Source organism: Cebus imitator, unplaced genomic scaffold, assembly GCF_001604975.1.
Source record: "Cebus imitator isolate Cc_AM_T3 unplaced genomic scaffold, Cebus_imitator-1.0 Scaffold49, whole genome shotgun sequence".
NCBI classification, from domain to species: Eukaryota; Metazoa; Chordata; class Mammalia; order Primates; family Cebidae; genus Cebus; species Cebus imitator.
The window spans coordinates 7062968-7071898 of NW_016107364.1; the positions used below are offsets into that span (position 1 = coordinate 7062968).

The 8931-nt window shown below is 39.0% G+C and overlaps 1 non-coding gene across 1 annotated transcript; it reads left to right on the forward strand.

Annotated features, from left to right (window-relative positions):
• Window positions 1-4238: 4238 nt before the first annotated feature.
• LOC119471090 lies at window positions 4239-4402 on the forward strand. The gene has a single exon (XR_005200083.1). It is a non-coding gene; the product is annotated as a U1 spliceosomal RNA (small nuclear RNA).
• Window positions 4403-8931: the final 4529 nt, after the last annotated feature.

The following is an 8931-nucleotide window of genomic DNA, read 5'->3' on the forward strand; positions in this document are numbered from 1 at the left end:
AAAAATTAGCTGGGCATGGTGGAGTGTGCCTGTAGTCCCAGCTACCTGGGAGGCCGAGGCAGGAGAATTGCTTGAACCCAGGAGGCGGAGGTTGCAGTGAGCCGAGATCGTGCCACTGCACTCCAGCCTGGTGCCTGGTGACAGAGCCATACTCTGTCTCAAAAAATAAAAAAATAAATAAAAATAGAAAATTTTGTTGCATTAACTTTATTTGATAAGTTGATTTTGTTTTGAAATTAAAAGTTAATGTTTAAAGGCCATATATTCCTAGTTTATTATTTTTATAAATAGAACAATTTAGAATTTTCTTTTTCAATATGTATCATATGTTTATTTTGTATTAAAGTATAATAGATTTTAAATATAAGGGCTTAGATAGTTAACACACGGGAAAACACATATAAATAGAACTTTCTGTGCTACTTATCCAGTGGGTTCTGTTCAATTATGTTGCTATCATTTTAATTAATTTATTAGACTGTCACAGTTTCATTTTTCCTAGGTCTTTCTATGGTAGAATTTATTTCAGTAAATGGTTTCTTACTAGATTGACATGCAGCCATTTTTTTTTACACAAAATTCTACCATATCAGGTGCTAATATGGAATATGGATGATAAATATTAATGTCTTCTAAAGCTCCCATGTCTGTCTCTCTACATCTGAACCCTCAAGACCCACCAGTGTCAGTGGAGGAATTGTGTGACCTTACTTGCTTTTGTTTAGAACCCTTGTCTCCTTATCTAGCAGGACTTATGGTGGCCTTGTGATTAGCACTAGTACGTCTATCTGCCATGAGTTCACACAGGTCTCCGGTGGTCAGGAAAGCTTGCTTTGCCTTGCACCCAGGCAGGGATCTCCTTTCCAGCCCGTTGCCCTTCAGCATTGCCTTTCACGCGGACTTTTCCCAGTACTGACCTGGCAAGCAGTGGATGTCCAGGCAGGAAAGAGGCTGCGGGAAAAACACAGGAAGGGGCCCTCTGGGTGAAGGCAACATCACCAAATACCAGGAGCCCCTTTAAAATGGAAAATGTGGTTTTTCCAATGTAACTCTCAGAGTAAAATTAAAAAGTCAGGAACTAGATGGCTTAGATAGTAACTATATCCTTGTTTCCAAGCTATTTCCTGGAAGTACTGATGACTTTTTAAAAAAGTATATTTTTATTTTTGTCTCTGAAAAGCCACTTCTTATTCCAGTAATGCATAAAAGTCAAAGATTACGTTTAGAAAAGAAAATGAAATTTGAAAGAGTTATTTTAAGCTGTCACAGCCAGATAAAGAGAGGCCATATTAATTTTCACAAGAGAGTGAATCATTTTATTTTCACAAACACATATCAATTTTCACAAGAGAGTGAATCATTTTATTTTCACAAACACAATTACTTTTTTTTGAGATGGAGTCTCGCTCTGTTGCCCAGGCTGGAGGGCAGTGGCACAATCTCAGCTCACTGCAACCTCCTTTTTTAGTACCTTTAATTCCAAGACTCTGCTGGGATTAGAAAGATCCTGCTGTGATTAGAAAGAGCAGGTTCAAGTGATTCTCCTGCCTCAACTTCCTGAGTAGCTGGGATTACAGGTGCACACCACCACACATGGCTAATTTTTGTATTTTGAGTAGAGATGGGGTTTCACCATGTTGATCAGGCTGGTCTAGAACTCCTGACCTTGTTATCTACCTGCCTTGGCCTCCCAAAGTGCTGGGATTACAGGTGTGAGCCTCCACGCCTGGCCTACAATTACTATTGTCTAAAACAGCATCATGTAGACCACCATTGTACCAAATCAAGTGATGCTCCTGAAACACATGATGGGTGAGTCTGTAGCGGCTTAGTTGGTGCAGCGCCACATCAGAAGAGCTGTAGCTCACGCTGAGCTTTTTACATTCTCCTGGAGGCTCTCTAAAGAAAGGGAAAATAGAATTGATCAAGAATTTGGTATCTAAATATTTTCACTCTTTGTAGTATCCTCAGTAGTATGAATATTCTTAACGTTGGCAATTCAGTAGAAAAATTTGGTAATAGTTTCCAGGAAACTTAAAGTGTTTTTAGAAAATGTAGATGCCACTAACGGGGAATTAATTGATTAGATAGCTGAGGAGTCACATTCAGGAAGTGGTGCTAGGTACCACAAAAGCCATAATTTTCCAGATGATTTACAGTCTGAGAAGCAGGAAGATGGTGCACCAGATGACTTCAGCTCCTTTCAACCGTGATTGTGGGGGGAAATCAGCAGAAAAGGCTTCCAGGGGCAGAAAGCAGGCATGGAAAAGCTGAGCCTCCCCCTCCTCCCTGCTCTCCTCTCCACCCCTTCTATGCCCCACCTCCCACGTGAGGTACCATTGAAATTTATGTCTGTTTTGACACATCTAGAGTCATCGCTAAAACTTTGACCCTGGCTGTCATTCCAAAGCTCAAAACATGTGTTTATCCACTGATTCTGGTTTGAGACTGTGAGTTTGGATTAATACCAATAGGAGATGAATGAGCGACATCTCTAAACCTCACAGCACCCTAAAACCCTCCGTATACTCATATTTCTAATGACCAGTGTATATGTGGCTTTGTCTAATAAAATACTTACCTCTATCTCTCCATAAACAGCTGTTTTGCTTCTAAAAATGTATAGTAGAGGCCGGGCATGGTGGTTCACACCTGTAATAGCAACACTTTACGAGGCCGAAGAGGGTGGATTGTCTGAAGTCTGGAGTTCAAGACCAGCCTGACCAATATGGTGAAACCCTGCCTCTACTAAAAATACAAAAAGTTAGCCGGGTACCATGGCAGGTGCGTGTAATCTCATATTCAGGAGACTGAGGCAGGAGAATCACTTGAACCCGGTAGGCGGAGGTTGCAGTGTGCTGCGATCATGCCACTGCATCCAGCCTGGAAGAGAGAGTGACACTTTGTCTCCAGTGTGACACAGGACCTGGCTTGCTCAGTCTCTGAGCGATGGGTCTCCATCAACGTTTTCTGTGATTCTAAGGACTTGGTTCATGCTGTTTCTTATCTGACATTGGTCACATCTACCCTTACACAGTGAGTCCATTTTACGTAATTTCGCATTAAAAAATTCAAGGTGTTAGAAGCACTTGCCTTGGTTTGGTTTCCTGATCTTCATGTATTTTCCTAGAATTTCTCCTCTTTCTTTCAACTACTATATAAAAGTTTCTTTTTCCAGCATCAGTGTGACAGTGAACTCTGCCACAGAATGATTTGCATAGGAATTATTACACTCAAACCTTGAAACAAAGCTGAGGGAGCTTAAAATATCACTTCCAGTACCTGCTGACTCTCACATGTATATAACTGAAAACCAAACATTGCTTTATTTCATGTCAGTGACAGAAACAGCACAGTGTATATTCAATTTGTTAGAAACCCCAGAAGATGGTCACACACCATTTCATTAAGGCTTTGTCCTGCTAAGAAAACTTTATATATAATAAATGTAAAATGTAAAAGACAACCTAGGTTAAAGAAATAGATGCAGGAGCTGTTTTCAAAAGTCATCTGGGCCATATTCCCGCACCCAGGAGGGTCATCCTCCCAAGCTGGTGTTTCTCTGTCTCCAGGAAGAAATGCCTCGCCACATATTTGAGAGTGCATTTAGGTACAATAACTTCACTAGCTAGCCCTTGGATGAAGGATAATGGAATTGTTTTGTAGGATCTGAATTTAGAAAAAGGAGACGCACCTAATTTTTTAATAAGAAGAAAAGCAATGATAGGTTTAGTTCTGTAATACAACTGTAATAAACACATCCTATGACAATCCAACTGTGAAGTGCTTCCTGGGAATGAGAGTCACTCTGGACATTGCATTTGACTCATTTCAACTGCTGTCCACTTAAAGCTTTTCTTTTTTTGAGACTGAGTGTCACCCTGCCACCCATGCTGGAGTGCAACAGCGCGATCTTGGCTCACTGAAACTCTGCCTCCCGGGTTCAAACAATTCTCCTGCCTCAGCCTCCCGAGTAGATGGAATTACAGGCGCCTGTCACCATGCCCAGCTAATTTTTGTATTTTTAGTAGAGGCTGGGTTTCACCATGTTGGCCAGGCTGGTCTCCAACTCCTGACTTCGTGTTCTGCCCACCTCAGCCTCCCAACGTGCTGGAATTAGAGCATGAGCCACCGTGTCCAGACAGAGCATCTTTCTAATCAAAGCAGAGTCCTGGGATTAAAGGTACTAAAAAAAAAACATCGGTCCAAAATAAATAAATAAATAAATGAATAAATAAATAAAAACCTGGCAGGGGAGATACCATGATCACGAAGGTGGTTTTCCCAGGGCGAGGCTTATCCATTGCACTCCGAATGTGCTGACCCCTGAGATTTCCCCAAATGTGGGAAACTCCACTGCATAATTTGTGGTAGCAGGGGACTGCATTTGTGCTTTCCTCTGAATTTAAAAAACAAAAACAAACAAACAAAGAAACCATCAGTCCACCCAACTCAATGTCTGAATCCACAGCATAATTTGCCAAGTTTAGATAATAGAGCAGAGATTGTTTATACATTACAAATTGTCTGGACTAATACGTTATTAAAGGAATTAGTAAGATGTAAATACTTCACTCAGGTCCCCCCCCACCCCCGCATGGGACCGAATACATAGTGAAGCTTGAATTGTTGTAAATTGTCTCAAAAATAAATTTTGTTGCAATGTGTATTTGAATGGTGTGACTGATTTATGGTACTGCTGATTTAGAGCTTTTCTATATTGCTCGGTGGTCCTTCTGGCTAATTTTCAGATTCAAAGTTTTATCTTTATTTTGGTTTGTGTGAGCTACTTTATTCCTGAAACATAAAATACAACATTTTAATCAAAAGAAAGGAAAACAATATCATATGATTTCTATACAAATAAAGAAAAGAAAGGCATATTCAACATAAAAGTCAATAATAAAATAAAACTGGAACTTCCTAGAATTCATGCATTTTTAGATAAAAAGAGAAGACTTTCAGAAAGAAAAGCTTTATGAGATAAACATACTTTAGAACATTAAAGAAACAAAGCTTTACCAATAATCTAGGAAAAATTTAAGATTATAAATGAAATGTATTCTGTTAAACTGAGATTAAGAAAGTAGACTGTGACTTTATTCACTTTTCTAGGTCTTTCAAATATTAACTCAATTTTTTTATTTTTATATTCATTCACATAAAGTCAATATTAAATTATATTCTATTTTTAATTCATTTATGAGTGTGTGTGTGTGTGTGTGTGTGTGTGTGTGTGTGTGTTGTGGGTAAAATGTGGTATTGCCAACATTGAACTAATGTGATTCCTTCAGGGGTTTTGGTAGTTTGGGACTGACAAAGTAGTTGCTACTTTTTTTTAAATACTTTAAGTTCTGGGTACATGTGCAGAACGTGCAGGTTTGTTACACAGTTATACATGTGCCATGGTGGTTTGCTGCATCCATCACCCCATCTACATTAGGTATTTGTCTTAATGTTATACCTCCTCTAAGCCCCCCAACCCCCAACAGACCCCGGGTATGATATTCCCCTTCCTGTGTCCATGTGTTCTTACTGTTCGACTCCCTCTTATGAGTGAGAACCTGTGGTGTTTGGTTTTCTGTTCTTGTGTTTGTTTGCTGAAATGATGGTCTCCAGCTTCATCCACATCCCTGCAAAGGACATGAACTCATCCTTTTTTATGGCTGCATAGCATTCCATGGTGTATATGTGCCACATTTTCTTTATCTGGTTTATCATTGATGGGCATTTGGGTTGGTTCCAAGTCTTTGCTATTGTGAACAGTGTCGCTTAAATTTAAATTGCTTGGTGTGCTGTCTTCCTTTAGCAATGGCTAAGTAGAGTTGTTGTCGTCCAAAAAAGAAGGTGTGCAATTTGGTATTTCAGTGTTTGCAGCTGCAGAAATTCACAAAATAATGGCCTAAGGTTTGAATTAATAAGACCAGTGAACACATTTTTAACCACATTATTTTCCTGGCCTCGGGTAACTGATTCCTAAAAACATAACCTTAATCTTAAGTTGGTTTCTATTTGGGGGAATATAAAAAAAATACATTAGTATTTACATTTTCTATGAAAAATCCAATGCAAATCATTTTGAAATAAAAAGTAAAGAGTTAGTTAAATGAGGCGATGCTTGCATAACCTTTCATAAATATTACATGTCTTTACTCTCGTGAATGATTTTCTAATCTATAGATTTACAACTCTGACCAGTTTATAGATTCCAGATTTTTCTGCTGGGGAGCTTCGTGAATTGATGATGTGGTGGCCTATTTTTTATAAGAAGATCCAGGGGGGTTCCCTTTGTGCTCCTGTCCAGGGGCTGTGAGCCTCTGAGCCACTCAAGTCCTCAAACCAGTATGGTCAGCTGCAAATTTTAACTGGCAATTTACACACTGATAGCTCCGGAAAGCATACTGTCAAGAGGTTTTAAATCCAAAATATTAATACTTCTTTGCTGAAAAAGACGGTAAGAAAAAGAGGAGAAGAAGATGAAGACACAAGAGGAGGATGAAGAGGAGGTAGTGGAGGAGGAGAGGAAGCAGAAGAAAGAGGAGGATGAGGAGAAGATGAAGAAGGAGGAGGAGGAGGAGAAAGAAGAGGGATGTAAACCTTCCAAATGATGTGTAAGATTCTACTTGGCTTTCAGTGACATACATTGTATGTTAATTTTGCTGGTGAATAAACATAACTTTGCTACTCAAAGAGTAGGCCTTGAGTAGCAACAGCAGCAGCAGCAGCAGCAGCATCCAGGAGCTTGTTAAAAACAGAGACTGTCAGGCCCTTCCTTTCTCTGCGGAATCAGAATATGTGTTTTAGCAGGGTTCCTCCTGGGTGATTCATGAGCACATCAATGTTTCAGAAGCACTGATTTCACTTTCTTCTGTATCTTCTCAAGCAGGAATATATTCACACATAGATGGGCATTCATAAGGAGAGTTTAAATGAAGAAACCAAGCCATCTTATTGGAGTGTTTAAGATGCACATGCTCTGTTTGCAAGTCATGAGGTTTTGTTATTTATGTGGAGCCATAAAACACAATAGGATTTTAAAGTCTATTTATATGCATAAAGCTGGCATACATAGTCTCAAATCAATGCATTTATTTTCATTATCCTTGCATAATAGCCAATAACCCATAAATTATCAATCCTGTCATCACAACTTTTGCAAATCCCAAAATTGGCCATAATAAACTTTTTGGATGATGAAAATGTTACCCTAATCATTTATAACAATTTTATCTCCAGCCCTTGGGTTCTATTCGATCTGCTTTTACATATAGTTGTTAAGAAAACCATGCAGTATGATTGCATACCAACATCTGAATCAGAACCTATCCAATCCGCTGGACTATTTCAATTTTGACAATCCCAGTTTCTGTGTGTGTCACATAGCAATTCCTATGACTCAGAAAGGCAATTTGAGTAGATCTGCTGTTACAGCAGAGACCTAGCAAGATGAGAAAGCTCAGTGGTGGAAATGTAAACACATTGTTGATGAGGTTACATTAGGCAATTTCAAATATTATTTAAGTACAGAGAAAAGATATCTGCTGTTTTGCAAGACAACCCAAAATTCTTATTGATGGATGACTTGAAAGAAAGCATGAACTCAATCCAGGGATCAGAAAGTCAAAGCTATAAGGATTCACTTAAGTTAAATAAAACGACTGCCTATTTACAACAGTCCTCCTCTCTCACATATGCAAGAGCACTGATGGGATATGAGGCCTTTTTTTTTCATGGCCAATTGTCTTTCAGAATTCACAGATTTTTAATTATCTGAGATAGTTTAGACATAAGTCTACATTAAATAAAAAATGGCAATCCAAATATAATATGTAAGCTATTTGTGTATTTTTGTTTCTCTTTGCTAAATTTAATCAGTGTAGTACCAAAATAACTGGTTAGTGAGTATTGTACTGCACAGTAGATAAAGAATAAGGCATTGGGCAGAGATCTATTTTTGCTGTTGTTCAAAGGGTGGCTCTTTAAGAAGCTAAGATTGTGAGAGCAGGTAGAAAAAGGCAAACAATGTTTAATTGTCTACTTGTTTTCTTTTTAGATCTGAGCACATAACTGGCATTAATTGCACCACATCTCTTTGCCTAATTCCTACTGTTGCTAAATGGCCACAGAAGTCCACCGGACAGGGAAGGTAAGGGAGCTTAGTGCCTAATTGTACAGGTTATTTTTGTGCTTGGGTCCAAATGCCAGCTTCTGTGCTGCAGGAGTAGGAAACAGCTACTTGCATTCTGTAAGACACATTTTGTCTCTCATCTATAAGATACCTATGTCAAATAGTTATTTCATTTTAAGAATTAAAAATTATGTGTGAAAGTACTGAATATGACGCCTGGGATGCAGAAGCCCTCAATATATAGCCATGCTTTTACTATTGCAGGGGTCACAATGGAAAAGTACCAGCACTATCTTTCCCTTCTCAGTGCTCAAGGTGCTAGGGGTAGCAAAGACAGATGGTGGAGAGGGGAAGATGCATGGATAAAGGCACTGTAACTGATGCTCCAGAAGTAAACCCCTGCCTTTATTATTTGTTCACATGCTCCCAGCATGTATGAGTCAGCAAGGGAAACTGCATGTAAATATGTGACTGTCTCTTTGTAACCCCAGGGGCCACATCATACGTCATCTTTCAGTAACATTTACTTTCAATAGCTAAATCCTAACATCCTCCAGATACATTAAGAGTAAACGTATCCTTGAGGTTCATTCATACTGTTGCAAATGTCAGGATTGCCTTTTTTGTATAAGGCTGACTAGTATTCCATTGTGTGTATACACCGTGTCTTCTTTGTCTATTCATCTGTTGGGCATTTAGGTTGATTCCACATTCTGGCTATTGTAAATAGTGCTACAGTACACGTGGGAGTGCAGATATCTCTTCAACATGCTGATTTCATTTCCTTTGGCTACACACTCAGC